The sequence below is a fragment of the Nipponia nippon genome, unplaced genomic scaffold (assembly GCF_047370975.1).
Source record: "Nipponia nippon isolate SJK-2023a ecotype South Korea unplaced genomic scaffold, ASM4737097v1 scaffold_6, whole genome shotgun sequence".
NCBI lineage: Eukaryota > Metazoa > Chordata > Aves > Pelecaniformes > Threskiornithidae > Nipponia > Nipponia nippon.
This window is the reverse complement of record NW_028262380.1, coordinates 19,117,232-19,136,185: the sequence shown is the minus strand read 5'-3', so window position 1 is coordinate 19,136,185 and position 18,954 is coordinate 19,117,232. Positions and strand designations below refer to the sequence as shown.

At 36.6% G+C, this 18,954-nt stretch overlaps 1 protein-coding gene across 9 annotated transcripts in view; it reads left to right on the top strand.

Annotated features, from left to right (window-relative positions):
- KCNIP4 (potassium voltage-gated channel interacting protein 4) overlaps positions 1–18,954 on the top strand; it is a 466,803-nt gene that overhangs the window by 380,439 nt on the left and 67,410 nt on the right. The window lies entirely within an intron of this gene.

Here is an 18,954-nt window from a genome sequence, read left to right as displayed (position 1 = left end):
TCTGTGATGATTGCCAGCTATAAAAATCAACCAAACAAAATATGAAGAGGAAATATTCTTTTAAATCGGCTGGTATTTCAGGACATGTGTTTACAACATTAACAGTTTCTAAAGGAACTTATTGTTCACAATGCAATCTCCTTGGAGGCTAGGAGAAAACGAGTGCCTTCAAGCTACCCTAAAAAATTCTCAAGCAGTTACTATAAGATTTGGTGCTAGCTAGAGGCTTTTATCCTCCAGTAAGTATAGTCCTGATAGAACTTACACTAAAAACCAATGGAGGAATTTAGGAGAATTTCAGGAGGAATAATTGTTGCTTCCTTTCCAGAGCAAAAAACTTTAGGACTATGAAGGAGTTATAAAATCTTGACTGATAAGTTATGGTACTCATCTTTGCATATTTTCATATAGAAACAGTGATTAACTTCCAGACTGAATGTCCTGGATTCCCTTAGGAATGTTTCCTTATTCTTTCTGTAAGAATTAAAAACAGATTTTTAGAAGCTCTGTTTCTCTGCAGTGCTACAGCATGTTTTTATGTTGAAGGTGTTGCTCAGCTCAGACCATAGTGTAGCTTGCAGACTTAATGTAGTTTGCATACTTATTTCCAAGGCTATGCCTTGGCTATTCTGGCTCAGCCTATGAAATTTCATGGTTCCTTCCAAATCATCAACATGAGATAAATCTGTGCTCTTCTCTTTCTTACAAGTAAAATGGAGTTTAGCAAGGGCAGATGACTTCAAATAACATCACCCTCATCTTATTTCAGGCTATCTGATTTTTCATCAGTTTCCCCTTCCTTTAGTTCTCTAATCTTCCAGATACCTCTGGAAAACACTGAATTCTCAGTCTAAACTGTTGATTCACTGTAGTTACATAATTATTAACATTTTAGTCTTCAACAGCAGTCTGTCAGTGCAGCAAGTAGCCAAACAGAACCAGCTGGTGAACACCAGTTATTTTGTTGTAGTAAATTAGTGATGTGTAGTTGGAAATGATTAGCAATAACCAATGATTAGCAGTTAGCAATATCGCTGCAACAGGATGGGGGAGAAAATATGATGGAAAAGCTCATGGGTGGACATAAAGACAGGGAGATTGCTTACCAATTACCACCATGAGCAAAATGGACTTGACGTGGAGAAAATTAATTTAATTTATTGCCAATTAAAATCGAGTTGGATACTGAGAAACACAAACTAACTTCACTTCTTCATTCCGGACTCCTCTACCTCCTCCTCCATGCTGAGCAGCACAGGGGATGTGAAATGGGGGTTGTGGTCAGTTATTAACAGCTCCTCTCTGTCGCTCCTTCCTCCTCACGCTTTTTCCCAGCTCCACTGTGGGTCCTTCCCATGATCTGCAGTTCCTGTCAGGAGCCTGCTCCAGCGTGGTCTCTCCATGGGCTGCAGCTTTCTTCAGGAAATACGCTCCTGCTGTGCCATGGGGTCCTCTGCGCCGCAGGGGTGCCCTGCAGCCCCCCTGCTGCTACCAAAACCTTGCCACTTAAACCCAATGCAAGTAGAAATAAAAAACTGGATATATTCCTTGTCACTGAATCCCATAGACTCAAAGGTAACACTCATATAATCTTTTCTACCATTTAATCAAGCATTCACCTTGAATTTAGATATGTTCTTGACCCTACTAGTGTTATTGAAGGACTCCAGGTTCATGGTAGCTGAAAATCTTATGTTAGTGTCCAGCTTAACAATATTTGCAGTCATTTCATACCTATTTGTGCCAATATTATTCTTGCGGTTAAATAGTATTATTTCCAGTTCTCAAGTTTGCATTTTTGGTGTATTTGCAGGCACGAGCCATGTCCTTTCTTGGCATTGCATTCACTGAGATAAACAAGCTCCAGGTCATCCTGGGAATTTTTGTCTTCATCTATTCCAATTTCAGTTCATCTTTCACAAACATAACTGAGCAGAACTTTGCATGGTATCACTGACTGTGTCTCCCTGATGCCAAAGACTCCATGTTTCCTGGCAGTAACGGAAATACTTTGTCTGAAACATTTTAGGTATTTTCTCTCGTGGCTACTTTGGATTGGTAGTTGATAGCCATTTTATGTTCAAATAATGCACGCAGATCTTTATTATTCTCTGTCATTTCAAAATAAGGAGATCCTTTGTCCAGTTCACCTTTCCTGCTATTAGGATATTTAGCCCACTCCTGCTTATTGTGCCAAAATCTTTTATGAAAACCTTGTTATTTTGGTGCTAATATTTGGTGCAAGGGTACAACTGATGTGAATATCTGTGACGGAGAAAAATTTGACCATTAAAAGAGGTGAAACAATTACTGTAGAAAAAGTTTGCAATGGGGAGATAAGAAGAGAAAAAAATATAATTAAACCTCCCTGGTAGTCCGGGCTATCTGTTAAACTGTAATAATCTCTGGGTAAGAAGGAAGTTGCAAAAACTTGAACTGTTGGTTGTTGGATGAGTGTTGGAGTGTTGTAAACTAGGTGTTGGATGAGTGCAATATTTGTAAGTGTACTGTAAAGAAGTATTTTTTTACTGGCTAAATGTCTTAATAAAAGCAAGTAAAGCAAAGGCCTGACATACATCCTTCTTCACATACTGAGTTGGTCTTTTCCTGAATGACCTTTGTGGGCTCCAGTAAAATGGATCTGCTCATCTTTCCTTCCTGATAAGAAGAAGAAGAAAGAAAGCGAGGGTAGCTTCCACCTGCAGATCACAGAAACATTCTGGCATGTTGTTATTGTTATACAGTTGACTGTAAACTACCAAGATGATAACCACAGAGTGGCATTCACATACACTGCTTTCATCTTTTCTTATCCTTCCAATTTTTTCCCTTTTTTTTGTGTTTCCATGGCAACAGCCATTAATGAAGCTGCCACAGATGCTTTTATGCCAGAACTACTTAGGTCTGTTAGTTCACCAAATCCATGCACCTGTAGCTTTTTCATTAACACTTACGTTATTTCTAGTTTTTGGCTCTTGAAAAAACAACATGCAATTGATTTGCTATCTGAAGCAAATACATGGGCTGCCACCCAAATCTCAATGTACCTAACTGTGCCTGAAGAATATGTCTATTAGCTATTTAAATTTGTGAGAATTCATGGACTGGGTATAGAATGAAACTCATAAAATACATGAGTTTCTTCCATTCAGTTAAGTTTTCCTCTAAAATTGAGATTTATAATTTCTGTTCTTTACTTCTCAAAATTGTAAAATGGGGATGGCAATAATTTATGTAACTTCTGCCTGAAAATATTTCAAGCCCTGTGCATTTTCAGTGTCAGTTGTCGATAAGTATAGTAATTTGTTTTGCATGCAGAAAAGCAGAGGCTTAGGGGTCAATGGTTTTAGTGCTTTTCAATTCTGAATGCCTCATCTTCTTTGGGTGTTCATTTTGTGAAATACACCAGGAGTGATTTTTGATAGTGAAGTTTTAATGTACCTCATACAGCTCCCACAGAGGCTGTTTTGCAGTATTTTGTTTTGTTTTATTTCAGTATATTTGTTGCCCAAATGATTTATCATTTCTTAGCTCACAAGGGTCACATTGTGGGTGAAATAGTTTTTTTCTCAAGAAATACTATTCCTTCTAAAGGAACAAAGAGTTGTAATTATCTCAGAGCTCTGAAAAGCTTGAAGTTGCAGAGATGTGTTGATTCACGAAATTTATCACTTTGGGGCTCAGTCTGCACGTATATACTGACTAGGAAGAGCTTATTAACCGAAACAGTGATTATCCCACCATGAAAATGTTGATCTTGCTATATGACTTCTGATAGTGTTAGCTCAGATGCTTTTCTTTCTTCCATTAATTCTCAGCTAGATATTGTAGGGAACAGACTCTCCTGCAGAATAAGGTGAAGAATCAGAGCACTAGAATATGAATAAAAGCATATCATTCACACCTAATACAGCCTATAACTTTGTCTTTAGTACTAAATGGTCATTAATGCTTTTAAAGGGATCATTAGGGTGCCATTTCACAATATGCTACATCTGATCTAACTGTGAACTAGATACACCAAAGCGAGGATCCCATCAGGATGTCCAGCCACAAGTATTTATCTTGCCATGCGCTTTTCTGTCTTTCTCATATTGAAAGTAGGGATTGTGTGAGCTCATGGTGAGTTCAGCTCACTGATCCAGCTAAACACTAATTCAGCAAAATAATCAATCTCACCCATTATAGTCAAATGAATAAAAAAGTCAGTACAAAAGAAGCAGCAGAGAGAGTAGAAGAGCTCCTTCGGAATGTATATAATTAGAAACATCCTGAATTTGCTTGGGGATGAGAAAATGCCTTTAACAAGCATGTCTTCTGTTTCTCAGCAAAAGCACAAGCATCCCTGAAGGTATTTTTCTAACTCTAAGTGATGAGAGAAGGGAGCAAACTTGGTTTGCAAATGTTTTCAATAGTGGTTCTCCTTTTCTATTATTTATTTTATTTTATTTGATGCCACCACCCCACTTCAAGGAATTACTCGTCTCTCCTTTGTCACCCCAAATTTGAGACAGATTGGATTAGAGCACAAATCCTACTGCCTTTAATGGAATGTTCTGCTTAGGCATATGGTTTCTGGGGGACTTCTGGTTTCCTCACATACTCATTACTTGTGAAGCTGCATTTTGTTGCTTAAATCAAATGAAGGTAAGATAAAAAAGTGAAATACTAAAAACTGAACTGAACAAAGAAGTGAACACCACTTGGAAAGCAACTCCCTAAAAATGCTACAGTCAAATTTTAAAGAAATCTTTAGTTCTCACTATGTTTGCTTTTGTTGGCCAATTTGTAATTTACCAGATAAGCTATTTTCCTCAGACAATTAAATACATACAACAAATACGTTGACAAAAATTAAAAGTGATAAATTAATTTTGTTTGTTAGAGAATTCCTTAGAATTTTTGACAGCTTAATAAAATTTTCTAAAAATAAGTAATTTTTTCCCATTTTATTTCTACTCACCTGCATTAGTTTTAAAAGCTGCCTGCAACTCTGTCAATGGTACATTAATTGGTTCATGGACACCATGAATCGAAGATTTTCAAGGTCTTCAAATCTTTTGTATTATCAGGGGAGAACAAGCTACTTATTTCTACAAATAAGAAATTTCTGTTCTGAACTCTGTCCCTGCTAATCAACATTGGTTGATGCTATACTTCATTTCAACAGCCAACAACTTCCGCAGGATACCAATTAGGACTCCTGGAAAGTCATCTTTAGGAAGAAATTCTTATAAACATTGTCGGGTTTCAGTTCATCAGGCTTTTTTGAGAGTATGAGAATCCATCCAGAGACATGAAATTCTAGAGTAGATTCTAGAAAATAACAATAAAATGGCAAGAATCTTCTCTAAAGTTAGCCCTCTGTTAAACCACTCATCTTGTTTTGTAATTCACATCGCTTTTTACAGTACCATTGAAGACTAGAACAAATGCCATTTTCTGTTAATAGCCACCGATGTAAGCCTGTATATCACACAAGAAGGAGTTGTCTGGCTCTTCCCAGAGTTAAAAAAAGAAGGTTTGAATACAGCTGTATTGATTGAAAACACGCCTAATGGTGATCACCCATTGTATTACATTTGTGCTATACAGTACGATAGACTGAAAAGAAAATAATTTTCTGTTTCCATGTCAACTTGAGATAGAAGAATACAATCGATATTTGCTTTTCACTTTGATGGGACTATTTTATGACATTATGTTTTAAGTAAAAGGAAAATTCTGATATAGGAAAGAGTGTGGCTTATCTGGCTGTTTTGATTTCAGTTATATATTATAATAATAATAATAATAATAATAATAATAATAATAATAATAATAATAATAATAATATAAATTAAATAAATATAATAAATGGATTTAGATATCATCTTTGCTGTAAAAGTGCATAAGGGAACAGACATGAAAATAACATTTTTCTGTGACAGGATAAGTTTTAGTAAGTTTTTCTTCCTGACTCAATTCCCATGCTCAAATTCTTAAATATGACACCATAGTAAAATTTCCTCTGTCAGTGTGACCTCTATACCACTTCCCTCCATCTCCCTGTCTGAAGCCACTAGTGCTTCAGATGTTTGAGAAGGAACTAGTGCCACTCACACAGCTGACGTGACTATTTGCAAAGCTGAGCTGCATAGGAGATTAAGAGGAGACTTCAAAAGTTTTAAGGATCCAGCAATCAGTTCTAGAGCTTTGCTGAAATCACTGCAGATATTATATGAAGCCCCATCTATAGCCTGTTGGTAGGGCCCTGACTTAAATGCACAGGGTTTCACAGGCACAGAAGGCTGAGTGCAATGAGAAATATCTTATTTTGCCCTCAGAGTCTCATTTTCTCCTTGTCCTGTGCTTGAGAATCTCCATAAACTTATTCCTTTTGAACATCTTAAACATATTTTCATATATCAATTATTAATGATAACGATTGCTTTCTGGGTACAAAGAATATTAAGCATATTATACCAATGATTTAATGGGAGGTAAAGTGCTTATATGCCAGAGAAGTCAGAAATACCAGGACAAATATCCTGCCCAGAGCTTTGTTATTAGCCAGCTCCAAGTGGCTCTTTGCTTAGAACTCAAACTTCTAAGATCATCAGTTTGAGAAATTTAAGTCTCTTATCCGTAAAAAAAAATATCCCAGGGTTCTGAAAAAACTTCTCTGGCTAACAACCTCATAGTTGTCCAGCTTTCAAAGACTCTTGCTGAAATCTTCAATCAATAATTCTTTACTAATACAGTTTGCATTTTGTAGCTAATCAGTCTTAAAAAGTGTTTTGTAACTTTTACTGTAATAAGGTTTTAAAAGAGCTGCAAAACCCCCTGAAAACAGAACAAAAGCAGAATTGTATATTATCTTCTGCTCTTTGAAAGCAGCATATTGTTCTGTCAACTTGTAAACAAGCAATAGTGGTACCAAAAATTTGTTTAAATGCCTTTTTTATGCAATTAACTTGCTGTGTAACTTGGCTTATCTTTCAGAACTAAGTAGAATTGACTGGGTTTGCATGTGTAAACTTTTCATATGTCTCAGTTTTGCTTGTGTGCTTCTAATCATTCAGGGCACAGATCTCAGTATCAAAATACCTGGTTTTGAGTTGCAAGAGAGATATAGAAAAACATGTGAAAAAATATCATCTCTGCCTGCTATACACACAAAAGTGCTGGTGTATGCTCCCCACTGTATGGCACCAAAACATCAAATAATTGGGTTATTTTAGAATTCAATTGACAGCTGCTTTCTTTCAGCTTTCAGTGCTGTTAAATTACTAATAATACAGTCTGGTGACAGCAGTAGGGCTATACTCCAGGAATACTACAAATTAGATAAAGAAGGTCTTTCATTAAAGTCAGAGAAGAATTGAGAAGAGAAAGCTTGCTATGTGTTGCTGGTACTGCCCTAACACATATTGTTTGAGTAGTATCTGTTTTGATTTGGGTCCAAGCATCTGTTCTTGGAAAAGACCATAGTCATCTTATCAGTCCAAGCTGTTATGAGCAATATTAGTAAGAAGCCAGCACAAAAGGGATGTGATGGATGATAACTCAAGCCCTGTTCACAGGAAATTAGATTTTCTAAGTGCTGAAGAGAAACATTACAAAACTCAAACACCAGTAAATAACTGCTTTCTCCATCCTTTACCCTGGAGGAGGCAGCACTAATGTTCCTACTAGCCAGAAGGAATGTTATTTCAATAATTGAAACTATGCACTTAATCTTGCATACAGATGTTTTCTTTCATTAGACTTAAAGGCAATTTTGATTCCTAAGTGGTTATTCTTCACAGAGGCACAGAAATACATATTGAAGGAAATAGTATACAGACTTTTAAAATGTATCTACCAAAATGCATCTTTTTTGTCTTTATTTGGGTCATTAGTAATTTTTTTTTTTTCTGATGCTGATTAGGAAGACACTCCAAATGAGAAAGAAAACAAGAAAGACTTTGATTTCAAAGGCAGCTGTCAGTGACAGGATCTTTAAACAAGTATTAGTCAGACTAGGTTCAGGTAATAAAGTGTCTGATGTAGGTGAAGGTTTACATGATTCATTAGTTCTGTGTGTTTGTAAGATTAGAAATCTTGGCATTTCTTTAAATCTATGTTATATACCATTATATTTCTTTCTGCACTTGATAAAGCATTCTTGATAAATGTTTACTAACGACTAACTTGCCGGAATACTAAATAGTCAGAACCACTCATTATCAAAGTATCTGGAGGGGAAGAAGATGGAAGGAACCCATCATCAGGAACTTGTGTACGTGTTTTGCTGGGAGGTCACTCGCAGCACTATACCAGCCTCCTCAGAACCAGGGTTACTGGTATGATTTGTCAGTTTGTTTTTATCAATGGCTATGCTAATGTATCACAGACTCAAGTAGGTGCATGATCCCTGCCTCAAAGATTTAACAATCCAAAGTCACATTTGCCCCAACTGAAGATCCTTGATAGGCCGTACTTAGAGAAAGAGATTTATAATTCATGAAGGGTCATTTGCTCTTCTTAGGTCATTGTCATTTTTCATAGAAACATAAAAAAAAAGCTGATAGGGTTGTCAGGTGGTCATTTAGTCTATTGCCTAGCTCTAAGGCTTGAGCCATTTCTGACACATGCCTAGGAAATATGACTGATTATATTAGGATGATTTAAAAAAAATATTACTATAAATCTTTTCTGAAACTTAAGCTTATTACTTACTGTCTGTTAGCCAATAAACATCAGAAGATTAATTTCCTTTTTGTGACAGCCTTGCACAGAGTAAAGACTGTCATATTGTTTCCCTTCAGTCTTATTCTCCTTAGACCAAAAACCCCTGCTTTTTCAAGTTGTTTCTGTTAGAGTCCTTTTCATTCCTGATACTCATCTGTGAACTCACTTCTATGGGTCTGTGTCCTTGAAAAACAGTTCCCTGACACAGACATAAACCCATATCTGAAGTGTTACTGATTTTGCCAAGTCATTCTTTCTTCAGGGAGCACTTTGCACTTGCCTTGACTGAATTGTATTCTTGAGGGTTTAAAATTATTAAAAATTATTAAAATTATTTTTTTGATTTCTCCAAATCTCTCTAAAGTCTAATCCTGTCTCCAGCGTGCTTCTAGTTCTTCCCAAACAATTTCTAGAACAGTTATTTTAATTCTGCTACCTGTGCAGTTATTTAATGTTACTAGTGTTGGGGTGTGATTATCCGGAGTAGATGTAAGTTTTGTGCAAAAAAGCCTTCTAATCATACCAAGATCAGCTGTTTATGCCATAAACTCTGTCTGGAAGATCCTGGAGCAGATCTCCTGGAAACTATGCTAAGGCACATAGAAAATAAGGAGGTGATTGGTGACAGCCAACATGGCTTCGTTAAGGGCAAGTCATGCCTGACAAATTTGGTGGCCTTTTACAGTGGGGTTACGGTGTTGGTGGATAAGGGAAGAGCAACTGACGTCATCTACCTGGACTTGTGCAAAGCATTTGACACTGTCCCACACGACATCCTTGTCTCTAAATTGGAGAGACATGGGTTTGACAGATGACCACTTGATGGACAAGAAACTGGCTGGCTGGTCGCACTCAAAGAGTTGCGGTCAGCAGCTCGATGTCCAGGTGGAAACCAGTGACGAGTGGCGTTCCTCAGGGGTCAGTATTGGGACTGGCGCTGTTTAACATCTTTGTCAGCGACATGGACAGTGGGATTGAGTGCAACCTCAGCAAGTCTGCAGACGGCACCAAGCTGTGTGGTGTGGTTAACATTCTGGAAGGAAGGGATGCCACCCACAGGGACCTTGACAGGCTTGAGAGGTGGGCCCATGCAAACCTCATGAAGTTCAACCAGGCCAAGTGCCAGGTTCTGCACGTGGGTTGGGGCAATCTCAAGCACAGATACAGGCTGGGCAGAGAATGGATTGAGAGCAGCCCTGAGGAGAAGGACTTGGGGGTGTTGGTTAATGAGAAGCTCCACATGACCCAGCAATGTACACCTGCAGCCCAGAAAGCCAACTGTATCCTGGGCTGCATCAAAAGAAGTGTGGCCAGCAGGTTGAGGGAGGTGATTCTCCCCCTCTGCTCCGCTCTCATGAGACCTGCCCTGGACTACTGCGTTCAGCTCTGGGGCCCCCAACATAAGAAGGACGTGGACCTGTTGGAGCAAGTCCAGAGGAGGGCCACGAAGATGATCAGAGGGCTGGAGTGCCTCTCCTATGAAGACAGGCTGAGAGGGTTGGGGTTGTTCAGCCTGGAGAAATGAAGGCTCCGGGGAGACCTTAGAGCAGCCTTCTAGTACCTGAAGGGGTTCTACAAGAAAGCTGGAGAGGGACTTTTTACAAGGGCACATAGTGATAGGACAAGGGGTAATGGCTTTAAACTGAAGGAGGGTAGATTTAGATTAGATATAAGGAAGAAATTCTTCACTGTGAGGGTGGTGAGGCACTGGAACAGGTTGCCCAGAGAAGCTGTGGATGCCCTGTCCCTGGAAATGCTCAAGGCCAGGTTGGATGGGGCTTCGAACAACCTGGTCTAGTGGAAGGTGTCCGCGCCCATGGCAGAGAGGTTGGAACTAGATGATCTTTAAGGTCACTTTCAGCCCAACCTATTCTATGATTCTATGATACAGGCAGTTATTTGTTTTTTCCTGTTTTTGATATCATCAATAAGCTCAGCTCAAGATATTTACATTAATGACTAGATGGGAATATTGGCCTTTTTTGCAGGTTTGCTCCATCAACATTTTTCAGCTGAAGTACTGAAACACAATGCCTGTTATTATTATTTAAACAAAAATGCAAATAGTTTATCTTATAAGTCATATTAAATGAGTTGCAAAAATCTTTCTGGTTAGAGTATATTAACAGTTAAGGTAAAGTTTCTACTATGAAAATGTTATTTTATGCATCTTGGAATGTGCTTTTTACCCCTGTTTTGGCCCCCTGCTCAAGAGTGTTGTAATACTGGTCAAGTTCTGTATTATAATTGCATTTTAGCAACCAAATCCAAACTAGCATAGCCTTAGTGACTTCATTTTAACTACAGTGGTTTATATCTGCCCAGTGTCTGCCTCTCACATTTTTCATGCAACTTTTAATTGTTATGGGTAATTCCACTCATTTGTGTTACACAGACAATAGTATGCAATACTGATACCCAAGCGATGTAAATCTATTAAGTCAATGAAGATACCTCAGTCTTTTGAACATGTATGCGTAATAGGATGTGATACTCAATGAGGCTAAAGGTCACTTTCATGTGCTCTTCCATATACTTTCTGTCTATATAATTCAATGTTAGGAATGACTTCAAATCCACCTATTCTTGGAGAGTATATTGCTTGCTGGAAGATGATACAATTTCATCTGCCATTGGTGTTATAAATTTATGATTACCGATGAATCATTGTTCCTCAGTATTATACATTTTAATCAAATGTTCCCTGGGGCACATTTTCATTTCACATCATTAGTGTGATTCTTATTGGAGTACAGAAAGAAATGTAATGGAAAACACCCAATGACAATCTGAAAGGCAAAAATTTTTATAGAGGGTTCAAAGTCTATTAGAGTCCCATTTTGACATTTTTAATGAAATAATTCAGGCTAATTTGATATTCTGTCTGTGAGAAGAAGCTGTGTTTTAGGTAGTCACGAAAGATCTTCTAAGAGTGCATGGGCCTTTCAAATTTAAGCAGTCCAGTGCTTCAAATGTATGCATATAGCATATAGTTTTTTTTTCTTCTATTGCTTTTAGCTGTAACACTTAGTAAAGTGGAAAAAAAGTAAAATCTTTCCTTGCTGTGTTTCTTTTTGCACAGTACATGTTATTGAACAAAACACAGCTGCAGGCAGTTTTGAATATTGGACTGCAGCTTTCATAAGGAAGAGGTTAGATTGGAAATGTTTCTGTCATCACAACACAGTATATATTCTAAGTAGCCAGCAATAAAGGAGGAGGAGGATAGCCTTGCAGATAGCTCAACATATTGGCCCCTGGATCTGGGATCTGGAAAGAAATAACAGCTCTAGTAGCTACTCTACTATGCTATTTGTATTTCTTTCATTAGAACTGATAGAATTTCTTACAACGGATCCTCTTACCTGTTTGGGTTTTTTAACATTTAAAATACAGTAAAGAATATTTGAGTAAGACCAGAATCTCTAGCAGTGGATTTCAGTGTCTTTTTGTAGAAATATGGACAGATAAAAACTAAGGCTCACTTGATCAGGAACAGCTTAAAGAATGAAACGACTAAGTGGCCTAAGTTTCCAGAATATTTTTCTTGATGACTTTTCATTGTTAAGGTCAAAAGGAAGGTGAGATCTCACCATCAACCCATAACTTAATCCTGAAAGGCAATATGCATTCTGCCCCCAGTCCAGCAAAACCTGCATGCTTCAAGGCTTTGCTGTCTTAACGCCCAGAATACTCACCACCTCAGTAAATTAACAGTCCTTAAAGTCTTACCTTGCTCAGACTTTATAATATGATTTTATCATTATAAATATATCATGCTTTTGTCATTCAGCATATTAGCTGTGAGCATGTCATTGTGCTTGGAATTAAACACATTGTAAACTTCTGACATTGCCACTCTTTCTAGTAGTAATTGTAGCAGGGAGTCTTGCTAAATAATATTTCTTTCTTGTGTAAGATTGAATTTATAAAATTCAAGGATTTGTTTACTTCTTGAAGGAGAAGGTATGATCACATTCTCCGCATCCTTGATGTCATTTTCCCTAAGTTTCTCATGAAAGATCCAGCTAATAATTCTGCATAGCTTTTAGCCTATAAAGCCACATCTTCTTTGACTTTTTAAATATCATTAGATTGCTAGTTCCATGTAGTCCGCAGAAACGTTCCTTGGTTAAATAATTCTAGCGTACAAAATGATGAGCATCCTCAGAATGTTTAATTCAGAACTGAAATTTTTTTCATTCAAGCCTCTTCCATGAAGGCACAAGATTCTGTCTTGCTTAGGCCCAGTTCAGACCAAATCTGAACTTTTCAAACAGATTTATCCTGATGTGTCCTAGGACAGTCCAGTTGTTTTGATTGAGTAGAATCACAACAACCTGGAGAACAACATTGAGCTCTGTTTGTGAAGAATGTGAATGTGCTCTGCAGGACCCTGATGCTAAAGAGAAGCTCTCTTTTTTCATATTGGAAGTAACTGCTGAATTCTTTTATTCATTCTCCTGCTGTTGCTGCTGTTGGCTTTATGCTCCTGGAATTACTGCTTTTGTGTGAGTCAATGTTGTAGGGATAGGAGCTGTGTGTGCTGCTTGCAGGCTTTGATTTACCCTTGCATGGTTCTTCAGTAAGGTCAGAGCATTGCTGAAGCAGTCTTACAAACCTCACACTAAGTGAGATTTCAGCAAATTCTAACAATATTTCAGAAGATTATCTTAAGAAGCTTGGACTTCTGCTGTAACAAGTCTCAAAGTCACCCAAGAGGCGTAATCCTGATCTCTAGGCTAAGCTTGGACAGAATTTTCTCTCTCACATTATTGTTTTGAAAGAATTACTGACATTGCTTTGAAATACAATATTGTCAGTTGGAACCATCTCTTAAAGAAGCCTTTAAGAATAGAAAGGAGCCCTTTTAAACACACATTTTCCAGTGAAAGCAATTTTAGCTAAGCAGTTGTTAGAATTTCATTTATTCAGCTGTAATGAGCCCTGCAGTATATAAGGCACAAAGATAAAGTTTCTGCAAATCTGAAAAAGCTCAGAGTCTAGAAGGTATTAACTAGTAATTTGAGGGGAGAAAATGTGTAAAGAATGTTTAACAACAATAATAAATAAACTTTGGACAAAGTCTGTGATCATTAATTCCCCAGGTGAATATTCTTAATAATATTTTGAAGAATATAATAAAAATCACATGTAGAAAAATAATATTCCACCTTAGAAATACTGCAGAAACAAAGGTTTCACTGGAAAATACGCTTTCTTTTCTTTGATGTGTCTTCCCTGCAACCACGATTAAAAGATAAAATTCTTCTGAACAGAGTGATTTCAAACAGTGCTTGACTCAGAACTGAAGAGCAATTAAGAATGGATTTTCTGTATATAAATGTAAACACTTGTTTATTTCAGTGTGTGTATTTTTCTGTCTACTAATGATACATATTTATTTTAATTTTATCAGATAGTTATCGTGCCTGACAAAAGAAACTGTAACAACCCTGACATCCGTAGGACCCTAAAGGCTTAATCACTTCCAGCTACAGTTTTGCCAGCAGGAGAGATTATTATCCACTGCTTTCTCACAGCCATTTGTCGCTCTGGGGAGATTATTGTCCTCTCAGATCTATTAGCTCAGTCTCAAAAATAAAGCACATTAGTGTAAACAGTTTCAATAGTATTTTGCTAACATGTCTAAGGATATGTATGTGTTGAGTAATGAGATTTTATTTCTGAATGAACTGCCATAAAGATTGTGTCACTGGTTACACAAGAAAAGAAAGAAAAATGGTAGATGTTAATTTGGGGTATATTGCACCTTGAAAAATAACCAGGTTTGATCTCAAAAACTCATTAAGCTATACAGTAATAAAGTGCTGTAGTAAATTGGTTATTGATTCTGAAACACTGATCGATGGGTGATCAGGCTGCTTTCTCAATGCTCTTTATCCTGTTCCCTTCTCCTTTTTTTTTTTTTTTTTTAATTTAGCTAGCAGGCGTGTGAAGTTAACCAATACTAGTGCTATAGATTGCAAAAGCATTACAGTTTTTAGTTACAAGGACTAGAGTGTAAAGAGTTTCTAAAAATCAGTAATTATAAATAGGAGTGACACTTTAAAAAAAACCAACTTGTTAAATCGCTCAAGCAAGAATAATACCAAATACCTACAGAATTTAAAAAAAAAAAAGCTTAATTAGCTAGCACTAATATAGCTATCATTGATTATTTATTCCAAACAGTTGCTAAAAAGATTGCCAAAAGATGTTATATTACGTATCTTTTTTTCTCACTCAGTCCAAGCTCTTTTATTTAGGAGAAGGTATCTCAAAAGAAATTCTTAAAGATGGCCCACTTCCTGAACCTCAGTAATTTCCTGAAGCTTCAAGACTCAAATTTCCTTTACAGGTAATTGCAGACAGAATGATACAAGCTTGACTGTATCATTGTCTAGTGGAGCGCAGCCACTCAAATGGATTTGACTGTCCAGAGTGCTGATTCCCCCAAATGTGTTTTCCCTAAGCCTAAGTGATCTGGAAGAAAAATGACAGAAAGAGAGTGCTACTCTTCTTTTCTGAGCTGGCTGATAAGCATCCTTGTGACACAGGTCAGCAAAAGAGGCATTTTCTGGGAGGTTTCTGTCCTACTCACAGGATCAGGCTTTCATGCAAACACTCCTGGTGCGACACCCTACATCTAGAGTAGCAGCATCGATTTAAAAATCACACATATATAAAAAGTCCTGCTTCTTTTGTTGAAAAGAATATTTTAACTATTTCAGTATGTTCACTCTGTGGTTTGTATTATTATTTTTATTGTTTTTTCTTGTTTCTGAGGACACCAGAACCAGTAGAGAGATTTTATTTCTTATTAAGGCAATGTACACATAAGTAACAAAAATCATCATTAGAAACTCATATCAGAAACAATATCTGAAACAATTACTGCTCTTTTTTAAACAAATCTAATTTCTGTCAGTGTCCCCAGTGTCCTAGTTCTATAGGTCACCAGCAACACTTCGTTCACTGTCTCCTAGTAGACCTTTGAAAACTGTTGAATTATGCATTCTTTATAAAATACCAGCTGGTGTTTTTATGCCTGTTTTAATATGATTTTTTTTTTTTTTCATTTCAAAAGAAATACTTAGGAGGGTTCTTTTCTTTAAAAGTAAATAAAGCCAGCCAAATAGAAAGGCTGGTCTGTTGCAGCCTGTTACAAAAAGATACAGAAACTTTTGCAAAAATGCCATGGTTGGGAAGTTACTGTCTGAATTGGGAGCATTCTTCCATATTAGTGAAAAGAATTCTGATTAATTCTGGATTTGTCTTTTAAATTTGTACTGTCTATGAATAAAATTAGATTAATTGGATGTGCAAAGGCTTTTTAAAACAAATTAAAATTGGACCCTCCCCTTGCTACTGCTTCTTTCAGTATATACTATGTCACCAAGTTGCTATCATTGCTTTTTTATTTCCTATTAGATAAAGTGAGAACTATTCATCCTTCTGTAAGTATTGGTATTGTCCTGTATTACAAATTCTGATATATATAATTTTGTCAATACGTGTCCAAGACTATAAATAAAAGATACTTTCAATGCAAATAATTTTCCAGTGTATGATCTTATTGCTTTAATTCTGCTTCCCAGTCTTTAAAAACTGACACTAGCTTTACTGTTTCCCTTCCAAAGCAGTCTCTGTACCTTTTTACAAGCTATCTACTCTATCCATAGTACAGTTACTGTGCTCTGGTTTGCCAAACCGTTGCTTTCTCTTTTATCTCATTTCTAAAAGACACACCTCATCCATTTTACTTCATTTGCATAGATCAATAATGTATGTTATTTTATCATTTTCTGTATTGGGTGACGAAGTGGATAAGCTTGAGAACCTTTGTATTACTGACTTGGATTTGGACTGTGAAGTATGTGCTTATGTGTTTTTCTAGTTACCGAACTTTTACACAAGAATTCACATTCAAGTATTCTGCACTCTACAGTAATAGTAATTAACCATAGTTTAATGACTATCAGTACAGAACACCAAAGCAAATGGCTTATAATCACATAGTAATCATCTTGAATGTGGATTTTGTTTAACAGTACTAAGGATTTGTTTCATTGAGTTAAAATCACAGCATATTCTATGTAAAACAAGGCCTACAGTGAACTATTTATTATATTCAGATATTTCTTGGAGTTAAATTCCACAAGCAAAAAGGACTTCAAATTGAACAGGTTACTGTTACTCATATCTTGCTTCCATAGGTTTAAACAACAATCAAGAGAGGTTTTCTCCACCTAGCTATTGGGCATCTAGTAACCTTCTTAGAAATAAACTACTTTTTATTTTGTGCTTGAACAGCTTAGGGCCATAATAAGAAATGGAGTACTACTTCTCCTGCTTATATTTACTTCAGATCAGAAAAATCGAATGCTTTATTCAAACATAAAGTGAGAATTATATGCCAAGGGCTGTATAAATTTTTCTTTTTATTTCGTTTTTTTTTTTTTTTAAATTACTACAGATTTGCATATCTACTTATAATACTTATTTGTTTGTGTCTTAATTCAAAAGTGTATTATTAAAAATGTAAAATTAAAAAAATACATGTAGTCATTCTGGATTTTTTAGTATGACATAAGTATTTCTATGAGAATTTATATAACTACATATATTTATCCATCTATAAATATGGTTATACCTCTGTCTGCTCATCTGATTTTAAACTGAGCAACAAAAACCATTTAATATTGCAGATAGCATTTTAGACTGTAAGGCTCCTGTCTCTAGCAGCTGACATTAGATAGTGCTATTTGGGTTTATGCATGTATGTGTAAGAATCCATGAGTTTTCTTATTTCTCTACTTTATTGTGTCTGCCTTATTTACATTGTTTGGAAGTTATTGCCAAGTCTCTATTTTTCATACTTTAAAGAGTTAACCGTGGCTTCTAGTCTGAAGGGGCATATTGTGAGCCCTCTGAAGAAACAATGTGAAATTACTACTTTCTTTAAAATGTGGCTTCTTTGTGTTCCACCGGGAAACAAAGAATTTGAAGAAGTCTTGAGGAACTCAAAAGGAATTTCAGTTTATCCTTGGCAACAGTTTCCAGCTGTGCCCAAGATGGCTGAGATCCATGTGTGAATGGGCTATCAGAAGGGAAGAGAGCAGCATGAGGACAATTGCCAAACTATAATAATAAAAACGTCCAAGGTATTTTATTTAATTGCAGTGCAAGTGGTCTGGAAAAGAAAACTAAAAAAAAAAAAAAAACCAAACCCTATCAGAGCCTTCTATAAAAGAAAATAGCAAGTGGATTTGTTTGCTTTTAGGCCTGCTAAAAAACAGTACCCAGTAGGACAATTCATTGTAGTATGGCAAGAGTGTGGTTTGTCAGGATCCCTGGGGAATCTCTGAACTGAACAGATTTGCCCTGGCAAGACTCCCAAATCAAGAACCCTTGCTCTAATGGGACATTGCAAATACATTTTTTTATTAGTGATAGGACCTTTGGGGCAGGGAGTTCTCTACTGAAAGCTTGCTTCTTGTTGCTTCCTGTGTGCTGGTATTACAATATCCAGTGATCTTCCCACCTACTCTCTCTCCCTCTCTTACATTTATTCACTCATAAATTCCTTTGGTTACTCCTTTTAACACAAGCTGGTATGTGTCATCACACATGGTTACTTTACAGTGGTTTAGCTGAAAATTTTGAACACTAAATGGAAAAACATTTAATAATAGGGAATGGAAAAGGCATGGGGATTTTATGCATAGTAAACAAGTTACAACTGATTTATACCAGGATCTCTAAAGTTCAAAAGTCAGATGTATATCTTCTGATTGACACCAAGTAAGCAGGAGAAAAATGAGATACAGTATCCTCTTCAACAAATTATGACTTGTTTGGAAACAACCGACTCAAAGCACAAGGTTAGGACTGTGAGAGCTGCAGTTCCAGCACCTGTTCTTCCTTCACAGATGAAAGCTCTGTCAGGCTCAATAGTTTGCTGTATGTAGCCCATGACAGAGCACTGCAAAGGCTCCTTGGCTGAAGTTACAATCAAGCACTTCTTGCTGTTCAGTAGCTGCCACTAGTCTTTCTTTTGTTCTTTCTAGTAACTGTTTTGAGTTTTTAAAAAATATTTTGTTATTTATAAACATTCTGTATGAGATTATTGCCTAAGGATCAGAGTCAGCTTGGATTTATTGAAGTAGGTATCGTGCAAACATAAATTAATATCTGTCCTCCCATACATAGTGGGACCTAAGCAACCAGTAGATA